Source organism: Neoarius graeffei, chromosome 14 (genome assembly GCF_027579695.1).
Source record: "Neoarius graeffei isolate fNeoGra1 chromosome 14, fNeoGra1.pri, whole genome shotgun sequence".
Lineage (NCBI taxonomy): Eukaryota > Metazoa > Chordata > Actinopteri > Siluriformes > Ariidae > Neoarius > Neoarius graeffei.
The window spans coordinates 35,199,259-35,224,324 of NC_083582.1; the positions used below are offsets into that span (position 1 = coordinate 35,199,259).

The 25,066-nt window shown below is 42.3% G+C and overlaps 1 protein-coding gene across 1 annotated transcript in view; it reads right to left on the minus strand.

Annotated features, from left to right (window-relative positions):
* pcdh15b (protocadherin-related 15b) overlaps positions 1-24,761 on the minus strand; it is a 462,078-nt gene extending 437,317 nt beyond the window's left edge. Inside the window, exon 1 of the mRNA XM_060938905.1 lies at positions 24,733-24,761. The gene's annotated coding sequence lies outside the window, so the exon portion shown is untranslated. The remainder of the gene's footprint in view (positions 1-24,732) is intronic.
* Between the last annotated feature and the right edge of the window lie 305 nt (positions 24,762-25,066).

The window sequence follows — 25,066 nt, forward strand, 5'->3', positions numbered from 1 at the left end:
CCATCCCCTGTCCTACTCCATTCATGCTCACGACACACTAGCTACTTCTGATGAAAGCCATGCAGCTCGCTGAAACTAACTCTGACTATGACATTTTGATAAACATAATAAGTTAATCTGGGAGAAGTTGACAGTCTTTCACCTATTTGTGGCGCATATATTAGAATTTTTAGCCAGTCCTTGCAAGTTTGTAAGCCTGTTGTGCATGACAATGTTTACATCACTGTTATAAACACTGTCTACAAGATAACTACCATTAACGTAAGCTAGCTACCAAATTTGCTTGTCGACCCGCTTGATATTAATGAGTGTGTACATTCTCACTTACCAGTGTCTTGTTTTTTTCTGTCTTCCTCTTCCCTTTTCTTCTTTCTCTTCTGGCTCCCTGAGGGGTAATTTCGCTTCATATTTGATTTTTTTTTTTTTTGCCACGGAGCTCTGCAACCACTTGACTGGACAGAGATGGGCACTGAGGGGTTGACAACAGACTGTCATTGCACTTTTCGGCCAAAGCATGTAGGGAGGCGCTGTTGTGCATTAGGGGGCCCCCCTTGGAACTAGGGTATTTCAACAAGTGTCATTAGGCGCTGCGCTGCCGCACTCAAAAAGTTGTCATTGCTATTGAATACATAACCAGTCGTTCGGCAGCGGGGGCCCTTCGAGGGCTGGGGCCCTAGGCAATTGCCAAGTCTGCCTACCTTGTTGCAACGGGTCTGCCTACACTCCCACTTCCACGTCCTGAGAAGTACACTGGGGATGCGCTCAGCTACAAGGGGTTTCTGCTTCAGTGCTCCATGTACTTCTCCTCACTCCCACGTATCTTGGATGAATGCAGGATTGCCAGATTTCTTTCACTTTTAACCGGCGAAACGCTACAATGGGCCAGCGCAGTGTGGAGGAGCAGAGGCAAACTAGGGCTGTGTACCGGTACTGTGTACCGGTACTGTACTGTGAAAATCGATTCGGTACAGCTCCAAAATACCGGATCATGAAGTACCGGTACTGTACCGATATAAATTTACACCAAGTATATGCTTATTTTGTGACTGAAGATGCATAAATCCTACCACAGAGACGAAAATTTAGCACTGGAGAAGACGTAAAATGCCACGCTGAAACTTGAAATCAGAGCCACCTTTGATTTGAGATACTCTCGCCACAGTCTCATGGGACATTGCGAGAGCTTGGCTGATCCAGCATTCTGATTGGTCAAAAAGACTCAAAAGCAGGTCAGCCATTTTTCCTTTGCTGGCATTGGCAGCCCTTGTTGCTTTGTGTAATTTTGCCACGTGAGTTAAAGGCCACGGACTGCACGGAGTGAATTTGTTTGTCATGCCACGTGGGAAGACCAGTAAGGTCTGGGATTACGTAACAAAGCTTTCAGGGGGCCAGAATGCAAGGTGCAACCTCTATAATGCCACCATTCAGTGCAGCGGTGGAACGTCTAACATAGCAAAACAGTTACGCCGTCATCACAAGATTGAGACAACGCCACATGAGTCTGGAATGATCATTGTGTCCATGTTCAACATTAAGGGTAAGTTTTTGTTTTGTTAAGCTAAGAATGTAGTAGAATTGGTGACTGAGAAGTGAGGTAGGAAACCTAGTTATGTTCGGTTTTCTTTGAATAAAGATACTGACAAGTTGTCAACAGTTTATTAATGTTTCTGTCATTATTGAAGAAGTTCAGAAAAACACGTGAATTTGTCAAATTGTTCAGGTACAGGTCCGGACCTGTACCTAAACCTCTGTACCGGTACCTATACCTGTACCTGATGTTACATTTAGGTATGCAGCCCTAAGGCAAATGCACCACCTCCTACGACAGCTTTCTGGAGTTATTCAAGTGTGTGTTCGATCATGAACTGGAGGGAATTGAAGTCAGCGAGAGCTTACTCACCATCACCCAAGGTTCAAGGAGAGTCGCTGATTATACCCTAGATTTGCGGACCCTTGCAGCCAACAGCAGATGGAATAAGCCATTGTTAAAGGCAGTGTTTTGCCAGGGACTTTACCCCCTCAGTATTGAGTGAACTAATATGCCGCAATGGACATCTCACTCTGAATGCTCTCATTGAGCTCGCCATTTGGCTAGATCATCTGCTATCTAGCTGCCCATCCCTCCAGGAGGAAACCAAGCCTGCCATGACCTCTGATACTCCCTCTCCCATGGGAAATTTCTCGTGCTCGCCTGAAACACTCCAAACGAGATCGGAGAAAGAAGGAGGGCTTGTGCTTCAATTACAGGACCTCCAGTCACCAGTGTCCAGTCCACCCGCCACGCACCAGTTCTGAGGAGACCAAGGTTGATTCGGTGAGTTCCATGAAATCATGAGGAACTCGATCTTTCAAGCTCCCAGTATTACTGAAACTGTCTTCCTCTACCCACATGCTGTCTGCATTTATCGACTTGGGGCAGAGGGAAACTTCATCACCAGCTCAGTCATCCAGGGGTTCAATCTGCCCACAAACTCGCTGCAGAGCTCACTCAGCATCCAGCCCATTGATGGAGGCCCCATAGGGGAGGGCCTCCTCACCTCCCAGACCGCTCCTGTGCATATTCAGGTGGGAGCTCTTCATGCTGAACAAATCTCACTCCTCGTCACAGCTACCAAGCATCACGACATCATCCTGGGCTATCCATGGCTACAGCTTCATGAGCCACTCATCTCCTGGCAGAATAAGGAGATTCTCCAGTGATCCCCAACATGTTTCCAGAACTGCCTCCGATGTCCTCAGTTAAATCTTTCCTCCACCTCCATAGAGAGTCCTCACCCTGACTCCTTGGAAGGGATCCCCTTATGCTACCTGGACCTAGGGGAGATCTTCAGCAAGGGCAAGGCATGCAGCCTACCCCCACATTGTCCATATGATTGTGCCATCGACTTCCTGCCTGGTACTTCTCCCCTACACAACCACATTTACCCTCTGTCCCAGAATGAACAAGCTGCTACGGAAGAGTACATACAGGAGGCCCTCAAGCAGGGGTACATATGCCCGTCCACTTCACCAGCGTCAGCGGGATTCTTTTTCGTGGAGAAGAGAGGGATCTGACTTTGTCCGTATATAGACATTCGAGGACTCAATCAGATATCAGTGAAATACTCATTTCCACTTGTGCCCTCCACATTGGAACAGCTCCGTAGTGCCATGATCTTCTCCAAGCTTGACCTATGTAGTGCCTATAACCTGGTCCGCATCTGCGAGGGCAACGAGTGGAAGACCACCTTCAGTACCAGCACTGGCCATTTTGAGTACTGGGTCATGCCTTATGGCCTCTCTTCGGTGCCAAGCGTGTTCCAGTGCCTCATTAATGACATGCTGTGAGACATGTTGGGGAGATATGTCATAGCTTACATCGATGACATCCTGATCTACTCCTCTGATGATTCAATCAGTACTCAAGCACCTGTCTAAGAACTAGCTCTATGTTAAGGCTAAGAAGTGTGAATTTCACATGCGTAAGATCTCCTTCCTGGGGTATATCATCAGTGCTGAGGGGGTCAGCATGGACCCCTCCAAGGTAACTGCAGTCACATCCTGGCCCGTACCCACCTCGGTAAAGGAGCTCCAAGGTTTCCTAGGCTTCGCAAACTTTTATCGTCGTTTCATTAGAGGGTTCAGCACCCTCGTGGCGCCCCTGACCTCCCTCCTGAAGAAGGGATCCAAACACCTTCACTGGGACCCCACAGCCGAAGAGGCCTTCAACAGGCTCAAAACAGCTTTCACCACAGCCCCTATCCTTCAGTGGACTTGACCTGACCTTTCACGGTTGAATTGGATGTTTGTAAGATTGGTGTACGAGGGGTTCTCTCCCAGCACTTTGGTGAAAGGCCCAAGCTCCACCCAGTAGCATTCTTCTCCAAAAAGCACACTCCAGCAGAGTGAAATTATGACATTGGGAACTGAGAACTACTGGCCATCAAGGAATGGAGACAGTGGTTGGAGGGAGCCACATACCCCTTTTATTATTTTCACTAATCATAAATACCTTGAGTATCTCAAGAAGGCAAAGAGACTGAACCCACGCCAAGCCCAATGGGCACTGTTCTTCACCCATTTCAACTTCATGATATCCTATCATCCTGGCACCAAAAACACCAAGGCTGATGACCTGTCACTCATCTTCTGCCCATCTCTTCACGACCAGGAACCTCATCCCATCCTGACACCTGAATGCTTCAATCACTTGGGACCTCGACAAGGAGATAAGGGACTCACAACCACAGAATCCTCCAGTCAGCTGCCCACCAGGCCACCTGTACATCCCTAATCCTCTCAGGAGCAGACTCATCACATGGGCTCACACTTCTTCTGCCACTGGTCATCCCAGCAGCCATTGCACCCACCAGCTGCTGCAAAACAAGCACTGGTGGGAGAACATGCTGACTGAGATCATTCGTTTCATCTTTTCATGCATTGAGTGCACTCAAGCCAAGGTCCCTCAAACTCCTCTGGCTGGCAAACTATGCCCTCTTCCTGCGCCTCAGAGACCATGGTCCCACATGGCAATCGACTTCATCACCGACCTGCCGCCATCCCAAGGCAACTCCACAGTTTTGGTCATCATTGACCGCTTCTCCAAGGCACTGAGACTCATCCCATTATCCGGCCTACGCACAGCATTTCGGACCGCTGAATTGTTCCAGCACGTGTTCTGACACTTCGGCATGCCAGAAGACATAGTGATTATGGCCCTCAATTCATCTCTTGTCTGTGGGCCAGCTTCATGGAGCGGCTAGGGGTGAGCCTCACGTCGGGATATCATCTCCAGTCTAATGGCCAGGTAGAGAGAGCCAACCAAGAAATAGGATGTTTCCTCAGAATCTTCTGCATGCGAAACCAAGGGGACTGGGCCCGATTCATCCCATGGGCTGAATATGCACAAAACTCTCTCAAGCACTCAGCCACACAACTTACACCCTTCCAGTGTATGCTTGGCTACCAACCTCCCCTGTTTCCTTGGGACAACTCTCCAGCACAGGTACAGGCAATGGAAAAGTGGTTCACCCATACCCAGTCAATTTGGGAGGAAGTTCACCAACACATCATGTTAGTTAATCCCAAGTACAAGGAATATGCTGATAAGCACTGGAGCAACAACCCCGAGTACTCTCCTGGCGATTGTGTATGGGGGTCCACCAGGGACCTTAGGGAACCCAACACATGCCGAAAATTACAGGCACGCTACATCGGACCGTACAAGGTGGTCCAGCGCATCAACAAAGTTTCCTATAGACTTGAGCTCCCACCTCACAGTCATCTGTCACCCACCTTCCACATCTCCTGCCTCAAACCCTCCATCCAGGGTCCCCTGTCTGAGAACATGCCCACCCCTGACCACCTGTCTCCTGGCCCAGAAGGAGAACCCATCTACCAGGTAAATCAGATATTAGACTCTAGACTTAGAAGAGGTCAGCTAGAGTACCTGGTAGATTGGGAGGGCTATGGACCAGAGAAATGAAGCTGGGTAGGAGCTAAGGACATTCTAGACCCTCTCCTTACTCAAGTATTTCACAACCAACACCCGACAAGCCCACACCTAGAAGGAGGGGGTGTCCTAGGAAGAATGTAGCTCCTGGAGGGAGCTCCTCAGGGGGTTCTGTCAGTAACGTGATAGAGAGCTCCACTTCCAGTCAGACTACAAACATGGCCGATCTGAACTACAACACCCAAGAACCACAGCACCCTCTATCGCCTGTCTATTAATTACACCTGTCACTCATTTCCTGGTTAATCAGCCCATGTTATATAAACACCTCTCTCACACTCACTTGATGCAAAGTATCATTCAGTGTCTTACCTGTCATACCAAGCCTTGTTATTCAGCCTGCCTTATTGTGTGCTCAACCCACATTATTGTCTTGTTCTCGTTACTCTTTAATTTAGCCCTTATTACTCTGCCAATCGATTGAACCCTGCCTGTTCCTCGACTTCGATTTCGTCTAGCGTTTTGGATTTGTTTGCCAGTCTGCGTTCCCCGCTCTCCCCTGCACATACATCCATAAGTGCCTGCATCCTGACACACCTCACTCCTGGAAAATGCAGTCAATTAGATTTGAGACTAAACATTGTACCTCTGCTCAGTGCCAAACTTGTACAACATTGACTTTCAATTTTTACAGTTTTATTCTTTTGTCAAATTTTCAGTGTTTTCATTGTTTTTTTCAGAGGTGGTTTCAGACAAAATATGGACAAATGTTCTGTTTATTTTTGCTCTGCTAGGGTAAATACATCCCAAAGAAGCCACGCTCACTTTATAGCATGTCAACTAGCTGGATACCTAGCTCACATTGATTTGTACATTCCTGTTAAAGGTGTTTCCGGTAAATTTGGTGTTCTGTCTTCCTTTTCATCTTCTTCTGCCGAGCTTTCACATATTTTAAGTCAAAAGTTCCGTTCCTAAAAAGTATTGTTTCCCCTGATGTCACTAACTCTACTATAGTAACTGTTTTTAACCAAGAAGTAGAATTTTACATAGTGAACACAGATGAGTGGAGTGACACACATAGTGAAACGTCCCAATGCTGTTATAGGTAATAGGCACACTTGGAATACTGTTCACTCAAATACAGCATAACCACACCAAGTAATACACAATAATAGACTTGTGGGATATAGATTTTCCTGTGAATGTGAGTTTCCACTTTATGGCTTTTGTGGATTTGGTCAACCAGAACCATTAGCCTTTAAAAAAGACAGAAAAGTGAACATTTCCACCATTTCAATTTTAAGGAGAGTAGAAGATTGCATAATAATAATATCAGCTGTGTAGTAAGGAACTGTGGTGATTATGAAAACTTATGGATGGTGGATTTTCTTTCATATTTCAATATACTTCTTTTCTAAATCATTGTCTAATGTTCAGATGGCTGATATTTTCTTTGTTGATGCTGTTCAGTGTTGAGAGCAGCAGGGGAGAGTCGTTCAAAAAAAGAAAAGAAAACAAAAATACACTGCATATTTAATCAGTTTCCAATGGTAATCAGTATTAAAATTATTTGAAAAGTGATATTTGACATTTGCTTGTAAGCCTATTTTAATCTTTTTCTCATGTTTTTCTCTTTTGGCCAAAAACTGAAAAGAGCCTCATTAGCCACTTTCACCTGAAGTTTTGCCTATCATCACTAGAGTTAGTTGATGATAACTGTACTTGTCTACTGTTATCCAAGTCAACCATACACTGATACAGTGCTTTTTTCCCCACCTTAATTAACTCAAAATATTCCCTATTTAATGTGGCCATAGCCTTCCCAGTCCACTAGATAATCCAGTCTGCCTTCTCTCCTGTGTGAGGTGAGGATGGACTTGACACTGAAGGCAGACTGGCCATCTATTTTCAGGGATTTGTGAGGCATGGTGGGTGGCATGTCAGAGGCTAGGGGACCTGAATTGATGGGCTTGAGGCGGGATGCATAGAAGGAAAGGGAGACATGGCTGTTGCATGGGAGGTTAAGCCTGTAGATCACCTCACTTATCCTCCTGAGCACCCTGTCAGTGCCAATATATCCAGGGAGCTTGGTGCTCCCATGGGGGTTCTGGAGGTCCCTGGTGGAAAACCAGACCTCAGGAAAACCAGGACTTGAAAGTCCCTCAGGTGGTACTGGGGTATACTCTGGCAGCCAGGAGACTACTTGGTCTTCTCAGCCACTTGTTCCAGGAGCTGGTGGGTGACCAGTCCTGGACATACTCAACTTAAGGGTGAAACTATACCCATTCACCTGGATTCTCTGGAAAAAAAAAGTTCTCAGAAAGTGCCTGATCTCCTGGTTTGTCCTTTCTTCCTGACCATTAGCCTGGGGATGGTATCCAGACTTGAGACTCATGGAGACCCCCAGTTTCTCTGTGAAGCTCTTCCAGACCCTGGATGTGAAGTTTGGGTCCCAGTTGCTGATCGTGATCTCAGTGTCCCCGAAGGAGCAAAACACCGAAATGTCAAATGTGGTGGGCAGGCCAGGCAGAGGGACAAGACACAGGGACTTGCAAAACCAGTCAGTGATGATTAGGATGGTTGTGTTGTCTTGGGACTCAGGAAGGTCAGTGAGGAAATCATTGGTGATGTGTGACCAGGGGTGCTAAAGAGTTGGCAGTGGCATGAGCTTTTTGATAGGCAAGCTACGGAGCACCTTGACTTGGGTACAGACTATGTGAGATGAAACATGGCAATATGTGTGCTGGGTGCCTGGGTGGCCCATGACTGGCATAGTATGAGCCCAGGTTATGAGTTTCCCTCTGAATGACTTTGGAACAAAGGTGCAACCAACAGGGCATCAGGCAGGAACTCAGTGAGAGGGAATGTTGGCAAATTCTTTGTCAAAATCCCATATTATTGCTTGAACAAAACAGGATGGGGGAAGAATGGGTTCGTCTACTTGGTCAGTGTGATTGGCAGAGTGAATATGGGACAGGGAGTCAGCCTTGGTATTTTTTAAGTCTGGTTGGTACAAAAGGGTGAAATGAAATCTGGTGAAAAACAAGGTCAACTGTGCTTGGCATGACTTTCTATGGTCTGTGAATATCATAAAGGGGTGTGACAGCTCCATCTAACCAGTAACTCCACTCCTCTAAAGCAAGCTTGACTGCCAGCAGCTCATGATTCCCAACATCATAATTCTGCTCCATAGTTGAAATCTTTTGTGAGAAGAATGCCACAGAATGGAGTTTGGGCTTTTACCCAAAACACTGTGACAGTAAATATCAGAGCTCCCACACCTGATTCAGAGGCATCTACCTCCACTAGGAAGGGCTTAGGTGGGTCAAGTTGTCTCTGAATGGGAGCTGTTTGATGGCTGTCTTGAGCTTGGCAAAGGCTTTGTCAGCTGTGACGTTCCAAGCCAGACATTTGGGGGCTTTGCTGAGGAGGGTCGTGTGGGTGTAGCAATAAAGGCAAGGCAAGGCAAGTTTATTTATATAGCACATTTCATACACAATGGCAGTTCAATGTGCTTTACAGAAGTAAAAACAAAAACAGTAAACAACAGAGAAATTAAATGACATAAAATAATTTTATTCTAAAACAATTAATTAAAAGAATTAAAAGAATTAAAAGAAAATAATAAGAATTAAACAATAGTAGAAATAAAATAATAAAATGAAGTAGTAGTTCAAATAGGAGGAGAAAAAAGAGACCAGCAGAATAGAATAAAGAATAAAATAGAATAAAGTTAAAGTAAATTTAAAACATGCAGAGAAAGTCTCATCTCATCTCATTATCTCTAGCCGCTTTATCCTGTTCTACAGGGTCGCAGGCAAGCTGGAGCCTATCCCAGCTGACTATGGGCGAAAGGCGGGGTACACCCTGGACAAGTCGCCAGGTCATCACAGGGCTGACACATAGACACAGACAACCATTCACACTCACATTCACACCTACAGTCAATTTAGAGTCGCCAGTTAACCTAACCTGCATGTCTTTGGACTGTGGGGGAAACCGGAGCACCCGGAGGAAACCCACACGGACACGGGGAGAACATGCAAACTCCACACAGAAAGGCCCTCGCCGGCCCCGGGGCTCGAACCCAGGACCGTCTTGCTGTGAGGTGACAGCGCTAACCACTACACCACCATGCCGCCCTGCAGAGAAAGTAAAGATTATAAAAAATGTAAAGAAGACAATATTAATTATTTAACAAAAAGCATCTGAAAACAGCTTGGTCTTTAACCTAGATTTGAAGCTGCCAACAGCAGCATTTTTAATGTCCTCTGGCAGTTGGTTCCATAGCTGTACTGCATAGTAGCTAAAAGCTGCTTCACTATACTTTGTTTTAACAACTGGTTTTAATAGTAAATTTTTCTGTTTTGATCTGGTAGATCTGATTGGGTTAGGCCGCTGCAACATATCAGAGAGGTAATTGGGCCCTGTACCATTTAGAGATTTGTATACCAGCAGCAATACTTTAAAGTCAATTCTGTAGCTTACTGGAAGCCAGTGAAGGGACCTTAGAATTGGAGTAATGTGCTCTGTTCTTTTTGTTCGTGTGAGTGTGACTTTGGTTTGGACCTCCCAAAGTCAATGACCAGCTCCTTGGTCTTCGAGGTGTTGAGCTGCAGATGGTTCCTGTTGCACCACACAGCAAAGTCCCTCACCAGGCTCCTATGCTCCTCCTCTCTGAAATAAAGGTGAAGACCCAAGTGAACCTCCTGTAAAAATTGCCAAAGCCAAGGAAGCATTGCAGGTTCTTGACTGTTCTAGGAACAAGCCACTCTGTCACAGTGGTCACCTTGGCTTCATCCATAGTCACACCCTCTTAATTGACAAAGAACCCCAGGAACAAGATTTCGAGTACATGAACCTCGCAATTTTCCCCCTTGACATATTGTTGGTTGTTTAGGAGACAGGACAGAACCTTCTGACATGAGCAACATGGGTTTCAAGAGAGGGCAAATACATCAAAATTTCATCAATGTGTGTATCACTGGGTGTATCAGTGATGACAGAGAGGAGGAGCATAGGAGCCTGGTGAGGGACTTTGCTGTGTAGTGCAACAGGAACCATCTGCAGCTCAACACCTCGAAGACCAAGGAGCTGGTCATTGACTTTGGGAGGTCCAGACCAAAGTCACGACCAGTTCTGATTGAGGGAATCAAGGTGGAGGCTGTGGATTCCTACAAGTACCTTGGTCTGTGGCTGGACAGCAAGCTGGACTGGACTTGCAACGCCAATCACTTATACAGGAAGGGACAGAGCAGGCTATACTTCCTTAGGAGGCTGCAGTCCTTTTAACATCTGCAGGAAACTCCTGTGGATGTTCTATCAGTCTGTGGTCACCAGTGTCCTGTTTTACACCGTGGTGTGCTGGGGGGGCAGCACATCCAAGAAGGACACATCCAGGCTGGACAAACATCAGATGGGCCGGCTCTGTGATCGGCATGAAGCTGGACTCTCTGGTGATGGTGGCAGAGAAGAGGACTATGGACAAACTATTGAACGTCATGGACAATGCCAGTCACCCTCTGCACACCATCAGCAACCAGAGGAGTCTGTTCAGTGACAGAATGCTCCTTCCCAAGTGCAGGATGAACAGACTCAAAAACTCATTTGTCCCTAACCTAACCTGCATGTCTTTGGACTGTGGGGGAAACCGGAGCACCCGGAGGAAACCCACGCGGACACGGGGAGAACATGCAAACTCCGCACAGAAAGGCCCTTCGCCGGCCATGGGGCTCGAACCCGGACCTTCTTGCTGTGAGGCGACAGCACTAACCACTACACCACCGTGCCACCATATTACATCCTACAACATTTTATTTTTCACTGAAATACTCTGTTTGGTTGAGGAAAAGAAAAATCACAGTGACAATGTTCATCCTTAGTTCCTTGTGCCTACTGGCATACTGGACTGAAGCGTTAATAAAATAATTTTAAAAAAGATAATAATAATAATAATAATAATAATGGGGTGATGTAGTGGTTTGCACTGTCACCTCACAGCAAGAAGGTTCTCAGTTCAAGCCCAGTGGCCGACGGGGACCTTTCTGTGTGGAGTTTGCATGTTCTCCCCGTGTCCGTGTGGGTTTCCTCCAGGTGCTCCAGTTTCCCCCACAGTCCAAAGACATGCAGGTTAGGTTAATCGGTGGCTCTAAATTGACCATAGGTGTGAATGTTTTTTTGTCTCTTTGTGTTAGCCCTGCGATGACCTGGCGACTTGTCCAGGGTGTACCCTGCCTCTCACCCATAGTCAGCTGGGATAGGCTTCAGCTTGTCTGCAACCCTGCACAGGATAAGTGGTTACGGATAATGGATGGATAATAATAATATCACCACTGGCATGAATGGACAACAGCTCCTTCATTCTGACTTCCTCAAAACTTTTATTCTGTTAATCTTTTTCATTGATTTTATGCTTTATTTCCTGGTGTTGTTTTAACGGTTTGCATTTGTTCTGTTTTGATTGTGAAGCTCAGTATGATGAAATTAACTCCATCATCTTTTTCTTCATGGGATTTTATTATACAAATGTGTAAACAAAACTGCAGAATCTTGTATTTCCAAAGTACCCATTTGTAAATAATCTGAAAGTTTTTAAAAAGGGGTAAATCTGACAAAAATACAGCTTGCCTTTTACTGAGAAGCCATTCAAGTGTTAAGTCCTCTGTGCAGCCACTTCAGCTTCTAATAACAAGATAACCTCCTGAAAATTTGCTTCAATCGGTCAAATTTGCAAACCTGAATTGCATAAAACACCTTGTTTAATTGCCATTGAAGTGATTGTGTGAAATGTGTGAACGTGTTTTTGTTTGAAAGTGGGCTGTTTCAAGCTAGTCACCTGTGGTCTCCCCTCTAGAACCAGCATGTATTTTCCAGTATACTCAAGATTATCTAATCTAATTTAAGGTGACAGTAAGAGGCTTAATGTCAGGTGTAATCTGAGTAAGTTTCCTATACTGCTTCAGTCCTCTCGCTAACTATATCAAAGACACTGTGCAACCAATATGAGCCTTGTGTATTGTTTATAGCCTGCTTTGTTTTTCATGATTTATCAGTCATGCAAAAAAAAAAACCCTACCTTGTAAATATATTTATTTAAAACAGAAGGAAAAAAACAGTATTGGCTGTCACATATTGTTTTTCCATCGAATAAAATTCCTCATTCTCACTGCAAATCCTTTTAATGATCGCCAAGCTTCTGGAAACTGCTAATGAGAGAGAGAGAGAGAGAGAGAGAGAGAGAGAGAGCAGCTACAGCTCCACATACAAAGAAAATATTTACTATATTGTATTTCAAATAACTATATATCTATAGTGGTTTGGTTCACGTCAGTGGTAGGGGTAGTTAACATGACTGTTAGGTGAAAATTTATTCATCTGGGACTGCAGGCCTGCAGCATATTGGCTTATTTGACGGAGGTAAAGGTTTGGTGTAGTGGTGGAGCTGCAGCTGAATATTATCTACTACAATAATAGTTCACATTACTAGTAATATAGGGACTGAAATTGAACGTGAGTCAGGTCGACACCTTGTTCTCTTCTAATATGCAATATCCATGCACATCTTTGGCTCATCTTTTTTTTTCCTTTTTTTTTTTTTTTCCTGTGGTGTGAATCTAATAAAATCCCAAACTTTTCTCTTATCTGTTCACATTAAATACCTCATAGCACATAATCAGTGATGTAGAAATTGGAGGGAATTAGTGGTGAATCTCAATGTTACCGTATCTCAATGTCATCCATATTAGATTTTACTGCATTCTTTCTGTTGTGAAATGATAGACTTTCATTGTTTTTTTGTTCTGCCTCTGAATGGCCACATTCACTTTACATGCAAGTATGACAGCAGAGAAACATGTGCACAATGTCCTCAAGGCCTCACAGGTTCCCAGATGCAGATATGCAGTGGATATATAAAGTTTACACACCCCTGTTTAAATTGCGGGTTTTTGTGATGTAACAAAAAAAAAAAAAAATCCACGAAGACAAATCATGTCAGCTCTTTTTCCACCTTTAATGTGATGTAGCAACTAATAAAAATCACATGTAAACAAACAGCAATGTTTTAGCATAAAATGCTTACAATAACCTGCTGCACGCGCCTTAAATAAAACCTTAAATTTGTTAAAACACGTTTTGCTTGTAATACAGCATTGTCTTTTTGGGTAAGAGTCGATCAATGTCTTTAACTTGGTACACTCTAACTTTTTATTCCACTCTTCCATGCTGTCTTGTTTTTGCACCAGAAATATGTTTTAGAATTAAGTCCAAAGTGGATTTACTTGGATTTTTTAAGGGATGATGGCAGGGGGAGTGGGTAGGAGTGTGTTGTGGTTGGGGTGCTATTCTGGGGGTTAGCTGTTGATGGCTTACCAACCTCTGTCTAGCAGCTCTCCCCGATAACCTAGACATGTGAAGAATCTGAGAGATTGCTGTCACTTGCAGGGAGTGACCAATACTTGCCGAATATTCCTGCAGTTCCTTTAATGTTGTTATAGGTATCTTGGCAGTTTTAGTCATTTAGTCAATTTTGGGAGCATCTCCTGTTCTTGGTAATGTGACTATGGTGTCCCATTTCCTTCACTTGTTGATGATGGTCCTCATGATGTTGCATAGTACATCTAATGTTTTAGGAATTCTTTTATACAGTGTCTTGCAAAAGTATTCATTCCCCTTCATATTTGTCTTGTTTGTCACATTACAAGCTGAAATTAAAATGTTTTTTTTTTTTTTTTTTGGGGGGGGGGTTATCACCATTTGATTTACACAACATGCCTACCACTTTAAAGGTGCAAATTGTTTTTTTGTGTGACACAAACAAAAATTAAGATGGAAAAAACAGAAATCTGGAGTGTGCATAGGTATTCACCCCCCAAGTCAATACTTTGTAGAGGCATCTTTTTGCTGCAATTACAGCTGCAAGTCTCTTGGATTATGTATTAGCTTAGCACATCCAGCCATTAAGATTTTTGCCCATTCCTCAAGGCAAAACTGCTTCAACTCCTTCAAGTTAGATGGATTGTGTTGGTGTACAGCAATCTTTAAGTTATGCCACAGACTCAACTGGATTGAGGTCTGGGCTTTGATTAGGCCATTCCAAGACATTTAAATGTTTCCCTTTAAACCACTCCAGTGTAGTTTTAGCAGTATATTTAGGCTCATTCCTGCTGGAATGTGAACCTTCATCCCAGTATCAAACCTCTGGCTGACTCAAACAGGTTTTCCTCCAAAATTGCCCTGTATTTAGTGCCATCCATCTTTCCTTCAGTCCTGACCAGCTTTCCTCTGCCTGCAGATGAAAAACATTCCCACAGCATGATGCTACCACCATCATGTTTCACTGTAAGAATGGTGTTCTCAGGGTGTTGGGTTTGTGCCACACATGACATTTCCCATGATGGCCAAAAAGATCAATTTTAGCCCCATTTGACCAGAGAACCTTCTTCCATGTGTTTGCGGAGTCTGCCACATGCTGTTGGACAAACTCCAAACATGTTTTCTTATGTTTTTTCTTTAAGCAATGGCTTTTTTCTGGCCACTCTTCCATAAAGCCCCACTCTGTGGAGTGTATGGCTTAAAGTGGTCCAATGGACAGATACTCTCATCTCCACTTTGGATCTTTGCAGCTCCTTCAGCATTATTGTTGGTGTCTTTGTTGCATCCCTGATTAATGCACTCCTTGCCTGGTCTGTGAGTTTTGGTGGGCGGCCTTCTCTGGTCAGGTTTGTAGTGGTGCCATATTCTTTCCATTTTGCTATAATGTATTTAATGGTGCTCCATGGGATATTCAAAATTTGGGATTTTTTTTTTTATAACCTAACCCTGATCTATACTTCTCCATAACTTTGTCTCTGACCTGTTTGGACCTTGGTTTTCATGTTGCTTGCTTTGTAGTGTTGCAGAGTCAGGGTCCTTCCAGAACAGGTTCATTTATACAGGCATCATGTGACAGACCATGTGACACTTTGATTGCACACAGGTGGATCTTAACCAACTAATTATGTGACTTATGTAGTTAATTGTTTGGACCAACTCTTATTTAGGGGTTTCATATGAAAGGGGGTGAATACTTATGCACACTCCAGATTTCTGGGTTTTTTTTCATCTTAATTATTTTTTGTGTCACAATTAAAAAAAATGTGCACATTATTTATGTTGTTTTTTATTTTATTTTATTTAATAACACAAAATCCTGCCATTTTAACAGGGGTGGAGAGACTTTATATATCTATTGCACAAACCAGGCTGAAGTCTGAACAGGGTGGAAGGACTTAATAGGATAAAGAGTTAATTACACCATACAGCTTAGCAAACAACACCATAACGACAAGTTAAAAATAATATAATATAATATAATATAATATAATATAATATAATATAATATAGGGCGGCACGGTGGTGTAGTGGTTAGCGCTGTCGCCTCACAGCAAGAAGGTCCTGGGTTCGAGCCCCGGGGCCGGCGAGGGCCTTTCTGTGTGGAGTTTGCATGTTCTCCCCGTGTCCGCGTGGGTTTCCTCCGGGTGCTCCGGTTTCCCCCACAGTCCAAAGACATGCAGGTTACGTTAACTGGTGACTCTAAATTGACCGTAGGTGTGAATGTGAGTGTGAATGGTTGTCTGTGTCTATGTGTCAGCCCTGTGATGACCTGGCGACTTGTCCAGGGTGTACCCCGCCTTTCGCCCGTAGTCAGCTGGGATAGGCTCCAGCTTGCCTGCGACCCTGTAGAAGGATAAAGCGGCTAGAGATAATGAGATGAGATGATATAATATAATATAATATAATATAATATAATATAGGGGGGCGGCACGGTGGTGTAGTGGTTAGCGCTGTCGCCTCACAGCAAGAAGGTCCGGGTTCGAGCCCCGTGGCTGGCGAGGGCCTTTCTGTGCGGAGTTTGCATGTTCTCCCCGTGTCCGCGTGGGTTTCCTCCGGGTGCTCCGGTTTCCCCCACAGTCCAAAGACATGCAGGTTAGGTTAACTGGTGACTCTAAATTGACCGTAGGCGTGAATGTGAGTGTGAATGGTTGTCTGTGTCTATGTGTCAGCCCTGTGATGACCTGGCGACTTGTCCAGGGTGTACCCCGCCTCTCACCCGTAGTCAGCTGGGATAGGCTCCAGCTTGCCTGTGACCCTGTAGAACAGGATAAAGCGGCTAGAGATAATGAGATGAGATGAGATAATATATAATGATGCACTCTTAACTAATATGAGAAGCAAAACAGGATGCAAACCAGGACAATCTGAGATGTCTTGATCGAAACGCCATTTCACAACTGAAAACAATTACTAAAGAATTTGAAAATACTGCATTGCTCAAGTCACTGATGTATACATTTCAAAGGACAACTTCAAGACAACTTGCATTTTTGAACTTTTGGGAAATGTTCAACCTTGGTGACCCTAAAACACAACTCGGAGTGTGTAAGAGATGTAAAAGAGATTTAGAGAAGAGCTGTCTGTAATGGAATGGCCTGCTCAGTCACCCAGTCGTAACCCAATCAAGATGCTCAGGGAGGAGTTGGATCGAAAGTTCAAATAAGGTGTTGTATAATCTCCACTGGGAGGTCTTTCAACACACACTGCAGTACATCTCTGAAAAAACAAAAAGCCAGAAAACACTGATGGTTTGTCCAAAGTGCTACAGTTATAGCTGCTAAGGGATTTTTTGTGTGTGTGTGTGTGTTGAGATTGTTGTTTGTTTGTTTTTTAATACTTTACCACAGATATTTGGACATATGATGGTATGTTTAATACATATGGTTTCCAATGAATTTTTATAAGGTATGAAATAACTATATTCCTTTACCCTTGTAGTCAAATGCATATCTGGTAATTCGGATGAATCATAATTCAACTCATAACCATTTTCATTTGTTTGAGGAACACCTGTGAATATCAATTTCATTTGAACAAGTGTGGTGTTGGTGCCAGATGGACTGGTTTGAGTATTTCAGAAACTGACAATCCTCTGTAGTTTTTTATATACAACAGTCTCTTGAGTTTACAGAGACTGGTGCAGGAAACAAAAAACATTGAGTGAGCAACAGTTCTGTGGATGGAAACGCTTTGTTGATATGAGAGCTCAGAGGAAAATGTCCAGATAGGTTTGAGCTGCCAGGAAGGATATGGTAAATCATATAATCACTCTTTACAACCGTGGTGAGCATGCCACAGCAGAAGACCACATTGGGTGTGTATATATATATATATATATATATATATATATATATACGGTATATATATATACGGTATATATATATATGGATGTGAGTGTTTTACTGGGAAATACGCCACTCATATTTTTCATACGCACTACATCTGGGACGTTTTTCAATATGTTTGCTTCTCTTACTCATGAGACATACATTCACAACTCAAAGATAAACTTCATATCTTGGCACAACCATGTAATATCCACTCTGTGTGTGTGTGTGTGTGTGTGTGTGTGTGTGTGTGTGTGTGTGTGTGTGTGTGTGTGTGTGTGCGTGTGTGTACAGTAGTTAGCTTTAAAGTTTTAAAGTAAGACTTCATGCACCTCTCTCAGGAAAAGATACAATAAAGTTACAGACAGTGAACACTTACGGTAAGGGTATCACCCCAGTGAGGAAAGGCAACATTTCATACTCTTTTAATGTCTGACAATGTAAATATGGGTTTGTGTACACTGTAAAAAATACTATCAAATTTACAGTCTTTTACCGTATAAGCAAAAAGGTTACCAATAAAAGTACTAAAAATTACAATAACAAATATATTTATAGTACAGAATTATGGTACCTTACACAGAATAAAATAGCAACCATAGCAGATTGTCAGTGCTGGGACTTGAACACACATCCTTCTGATCTGTAATTCAAAGCTTCAACCACTGAATAACCACCACTCGCTTAACTAGCTTGCATTGGTTTGATTTAATGCAATCTTTTAGTCATGCAAATTCACTGGTAGAAACGGTTGAATCAGTGCAAGCTAGTTGAGCTACAGTAGTTGTGACGGTTCAGTGGTTAAGACTTTGAGTCACGTTTTACCTCCAATATTGACAGCATACTTTTAATTTAAAACTTTAGTCTAAAAGGTAATTACTGTTCAGTTATGTCCTTCCCTTTCATGCATAATGTCCACACTTATGAACTGTCAAGACTCTTTTTTTAATATTTAGGAAAATATAAGATGTAAATCATGTCTGAATCACTTGAGGATTACTGTAAATTAACATCATCTTCTGAAGCTCTCAAGACTATCTGTCATGTTCAAACTTTATTAACTTTCTATGTTAAAGAAATTTAAAAATTAAGTGAAATATGCCTCTGGACAGAAGCATATTGCTGCCACACAAGAAAAGGAAAAAAAATTATATACAACCCCGAATCCAAAAAAGTTGGGACAAAGTACAAATTGTAAATAAAAACGGAATGCAATGATGTGGAAGTTTCAAAATTCCATATTTTATTCAGAATAGAACATAGATGACATATCAAATGTTTAAACTGAGAAAATATATAATTTAAAGAGAAATTAGGTGATTTTAAATTTCATGACAACAACACATCTCAAAAAAGTTGGGACAAGGCCATGTTTACCACTGTGAGACATCCCCTTTTCTCTTTACAACAGTCTGTAAACGTCTGGGGACTGAGGAGACAAGCTGCTCAAGTTTAGGGATAGGAATGTTAACCCATTCTTGTCTAATGTAGGATTCTAGTTGCTCAACTGTCTTAGGTCTTTTTTGTCATATCTTCTGTTTTATGATGCGCCAAATGTTTTCTATGGGTGAAAGATCTGGGCTGCAGGCTGGCCAGTTCAGTACCCGGACCCTTCTTCTACACAGCCATGCTGCTGTAATTGATGCAGTATTTGGTTTGGCATTGTCATGTTGGAAAATGCAAGGTCTTCCCTGAAAGAGACGTCATCTGGATGGGAGCATATGTTGCTCTAGAACCTGGATATACCTTTCAGCATTGATGGTGTCTTTCCAGATGTGTAAGCTGCCCATGCCACACGCACTAATGCAACCCCATACCATCAGAGATGCAGGCTTCTGAACTGAGCGCTGATGACAACTTGGGTCGTCCTTCTCCTCTTTAGTCCGAATGACACGGCGTCCCTGATTTCCATAAAGAACTTCAAATTTTGATTCATCTGACCACAGAACAGTTTTCCACTTTGCCACAGTCCATTTTAAATGAGCCTTGGCCCAGAGAAGACGTCTGCGCTTCTGGATCATGTTTAGATACGGCTTCTTCTTTGAACTATAGAGTTTTAGCTGGCAACAGCGGATGGCACGGTGAATTGTGTTCATAGATAATGTTCTCTGGAAATATTCCTGAGCCCATTTTGTGATTTCCAATACGGAAGCATGCCTGTATATGATGCAGTGCCGTCTAAGGGCCCGAAGATCACGGGCACCCAGTATGGTTTTCCGGCCTTGACCCTTACACACAGATTCTTCCAGATTCTCTGAATCTTTTGATGATATTATGCACTGTAGATGATGATATGTTCAAACTCTTTGCAATTTTACACTGTCGAACTCCTTTCTGATATTGCTCCACTATTTGTCGGCGCAGAATTAGGGGGATTGGTGATCCTCTTCCCATCTTTACTTCTGAGAGCCGCTGCCACTCCAGGATGCTCTTTTTATACCCAGTCATGTTAATGACCTATTGCCAATTGACCTAATGAGTTGCAATTTGGTCCTCCAGCTGTTCCTTTTTTGTACCTTTAACTTTTCCAGCCTCTTATTGCCCCTGTCCCAACTTTTTTGAGATGTGTTGCTGTCATGAAATTTCAAATGAGCCAATATTTGGCATGAAATTTCAAAATGTCTCACTTTCGACATTTGATATGTTGTCTATGTTCTATTGTGAATACAGTATCAGTTTTTGAGATTTGTAAATTATTGCATTCTGTTTTTATTTACAATTTGTACTTTGTCCCAACTTTTTTGGAATCGGGGTTGTATATATTTCCCCTTTTGATGTTAACTTACAGTAATGCTCAAGTGATTCAGACATGATTTACATCTTATATTTTCCTAAATATTAAAAAAAAAAGAGCCTTGACAGTTCACATGTGTGGACATTATGCATGAAAGGGAAGAAGGACATACAGTGGAGCAAAAAAAGTATTTAGTCAGTCACCAATTGTGCAAGTTCTCCCACTTAAAAAGATGAGAGTGAGCTGTAATTTCATCATAGGTACTGTATACCTCAACTATGAGAGACAAAATGAGGAAAAAAAATCCAGAAAATCACATTGTCTGATTTTTAAAGAATTTATTTGCAAATTATGGTGGAAAATAAGTATTTGGTCAATAACAAAAGTTCATCTCAATACTTTGTTATATACCCTTTGTTGGCAATGACAGAGGTCAAACGTTTTCTGTAAGTCTTCACAAGGTTTTCACACACTGTTGCTGGTATTTTGGCCCATTCCTCCATGCAGATCTCCTCTAGAGCAGTGATGTTTTGGGGCTGTCGCTGGGCAACACGGACTTTCAACTCCCTCCAAAGATTTTCTATGGGGTTGAGATCTGGATACTGGCTAGGCCACTCCAGGACCTTGAAATGCTTCTTACGAAGCCACTCCTTCGTTGCCCGGGCGGTGTGTTTGGGATCATTGTCATGCTGAAAGACCCAGCCACGTTTCATCTTCAATGCCCTTGTTGATGGAAGGAGGTTTTCACTCAAAATCTCACGATACATGGCCCCATCCATTCTTTCCTTTACATGGATCAGTCGTCCTGGTCCCTTTACAGAAAAACAGCCCCAAGCATGATGTTTCCACCCCCATGCTTCACAGTAGGTATGGTGTTCTTTGGATGCAACTCAGCATTCTTTCTCCTCCAAACATGACAAGTTGAGTTTTTACCAAAAAGTTCTATTTTGGTTTCATCTGACCATATGACATTCTCCCAATCCTCTTCTGGATCATCCAAATGCTCTCTAGCAAACTTCAGACGGGCCTGGACATGTACTGGCTTAATCAGGCGGACACGTCTGGCACTGCAGGATTTGAGTCCCTGGCGGCGTAGTGTGTTACTGATGGTAGCCTTTGTTACTTTGGTCCCAGCTCTCTGCAGGTCATTCACTAGGTCCCCCCGTGTGGTTCTGGGATTTTTGCTCACCGTTCTTGTGATTATTTTGACCCCACGGGGTGAGATCTTGCGTGAAGCCCCAAATCGAGGGAGATTATCAGTGGTCTTGTATGTCTTCCATTTTCTAATAATTGCTCCCACAGTTGATTTCTTCACACCAAGCTGCTTACCTATTGCAGATTCAGTCTTCCCAGCCTGGTGCAGGTCTACAATTTTGTTTCTGGTGTCCTTTGACAGCTCTTTGGTCTTGGCCATAGTGGAGTTTGGAGTGTGACTGTTTAAGGTTGTGGACAGGTGTCTTTTATACTGATAACGAGTTCAAACAGGTGCCATTAATACAGGTAACGAGTGGAGGACAGAGGAGCCTCTTAAAGAAGAAGTTACAGGTCTGTGAGAGCCAGAAATCTTGCTTGTTTGTAGGTGACCAAATACTTATTTTACAGAGGAATTTACCAATTAATTCATTAAAAATCCTACAATGTGATTTCCTGGATTCTTTCCCCCCATTCTGTCTCTCATAGTTGAAGTGTACCTATGATGAAAATTACAGGCCTCTCTCATCTTTTTAAGTGGGAGAACTTGCACAATTGGTGGCTGACTAAATACTTTTTTGCCCCACTGTAACTGAACAGTAATTACCTTTGAGACTAAAGTTTTAAATTAAAAGTATGCTGTCAACATTGGAGGTAAAACATGACTCAAAGTCTTAATCACTGAACCGTCACAACTAGCTCAACTAGCTTGCACTGATTCAACCATTTCTACCAGTGAATTTGCATGACTAAAAGATTGCATTAAATCAAATCAATGCAAGCGAGTGGTGGTTATTCAGTGGTTGAAGCTTTGAGTTACAGGTCAGAAGGATGTGTGTTCAAGTCCCAGTGCTGACAATCTGCCATGGTTGCTACTTTATTCTGTATAAGGTACTATAGTTCTGTACTATAAACATATTTGTTATTGTAATTTTTCGTACTTTTATTGGTAACCTTGTTGCTTGTAAATGACTGTAAATTTGACAGTATTTTTTAGTGTACACAAACCCATATTTACATTGTCAGAGATTAAAAGAGTATGAAATGTTGCCTTTCCTCACTGGGGTGATACCCTTACCGTAAGTGTTCACCGTCTGTAACTTTAGTGTCTCTTTTCATGAAAAAGGTGCATGAAGTCTTACTTTAAAACTTTAAAGCTAACTACTGTACAGAAAGAGAGAGAGAGAGAGAGAGAGAGAGAGAGAGAGAGAGAGAGGATATTACACGGTTGTGCGAAGATATGAAGTTTATATTTGAGTTGTGAATGTATGTCTCATGAGTGAGAGAAGCAAACATATATGTATATATATAAAACAAGAAAAGGTTATTGGTATAACACAAGTTTCTATGTCATGATAATGTGAAAATATCTTGTTAAAACTTGAGAAACATCTTGTTATAACAGGAAACTTTGCACCTTACCACATGACACTGATCCATTTTTCATTTTACAGAGTGGCAGCAATACACTTCTGCACTGATGAACACTTTAGACTTTTAAAAATTAGGCTTTTTATTTGTATTATGTGCAAATTTTACGTATATTTTGAATGTTCAGAAATAACATTTTCTCTATTTGCCAGGAAAAGCCTACTGTATTTGCCTTTTTTACTCTCCATCCATTTATTTTTTAATATTTGATATTTTGACTGAGTCAAAATTCATGTATCATGCAATTTTATATTAAAAAACAAAAAGAAAAGAAAAAGTCTTCAGAATATTTAATATGTGTATAAATCATTTCCGCATGAAAAGGTTATATCTTTTTAAAGGTACACCACAATGATATTTCCAGGTGAAATATCCATAATAAAGATACAAAAAATAAACATCCCAGCAACAAACATGTTCGACCATCTTTTTTTCTCCTGAGTGTTCACTACTATTTTTCATGTTATAACAACGGCATATGTCAATATTTCTAGATTCATGTACGAATGTTGAATTGAAGGACCAATTGTCATTCAATTTGCTTGAACAAGCTTGTTTGAAAGAGTCAGTCAAACGACTCACCATTATGGATGTTCGTATTCGCATGTGGTGCAGGTCAATAATTAATGAGCAGATGAGGGGACAGTGTAAGGTGCCCATGGGTCCTTTAGAAGAAAAGGTTTTTACCCTGTCCAGGGAACAGCCACAGCATGTGGCAGGTTAATTACTTTCTGTTGCCCTGTCAGCGATCCATTTTATTAAAATCACCTGGGTAGTTTCTGAGGAAATGAATAGCTTCCCTACACCCTGGTAAAGCCTGTGAGTCTCTGGATATAACAGGGTTGAAATTTAGTTTACAGGTCTGTAAGGGTGTCAAACAGCAATGAAAGTATTGTATAGTATAATATAGTATAGGTCAAAGTTTAAAATACATAAATATGCCGAAAAAAGAGGTGACACTGACCATGAGAGGAAATAAACAATACTAAGATAAGAAATGCTTCAAAGTGCAAGCAGGCGGTTATCACAGTTTTGCTTTTTTTTCCCCCCTTGAAAAGTAATCTCCTTTCCTATCAGCTTTACTTCCTCAGTCCAACCCCAACCTGACGCTCCAGGGAAAAAAAAAAAAAAACGACGAAATAAATAAGGTTTGCAAGGTACAGTGAGCAGTGCCACTCCATTCATCTCCTATACAGCTACACTGGATTTAACACTCAATGTGCACTTTCATCTCAATCAATACTACTTCTATATTGAGGTAAGGCAACAGATTGGTGGAGGATGTTCGAGCTAATTGGATGAACTGTTCCATAATCCCCCAATTCCTCATGCGTGCAAACTAATTTTATTAACTGTGCGTGTGTGTGTAATATATATATATATATATATATATATATATATATATATATATATATATATATATATATATATACATACACACTTATATAATATATACTGTATATATAAGTAAATATCTCAAGGTGTAAATTATCATGCAAGATTCTACCTGTATACAATACAGTGCAATACAACAGGCAGGAAATTTACTACTGCACAGATTGATTATAAAAACAAGAAGGAGCTTAGGTTCATGATCTGATCCAGCCACGAACATGATGTCAGCCTGTCAGCGGAACAGGGCGCGAGTCAGTGCACAACTCCACCTGCTACCAAATACACTTTCTGTTAGTGTCGCGCTTTCACACACACACACGCATCTGTATAATGCACAGGAAAAGTCTTACCATGGTAGTTTGGAAAGGCAAGTAATCCCCCTCAGACACGGCGTGAAAGTGCCTGAGACTCGAACACATCCTGGAGAAATATAGAAATGCTCCTCCGACACACACGAGCGCCCTCTGCGCGCGTGCGTGTGTGTGTGTATATATATATATATATATATATATATATATATATATATATATATATATATATGTAGGCTATATGTGTGTGTGTGTGTGTGTGTGTGTGTATATATATATATATGTAGGTGATGTATATGTGTGTGTGTGTGTGTGTGTGTGTGTGTGTGAGAGCGAGTGTGCGCGCGCGCGCTACTCCGCTACACCAGTAAACACT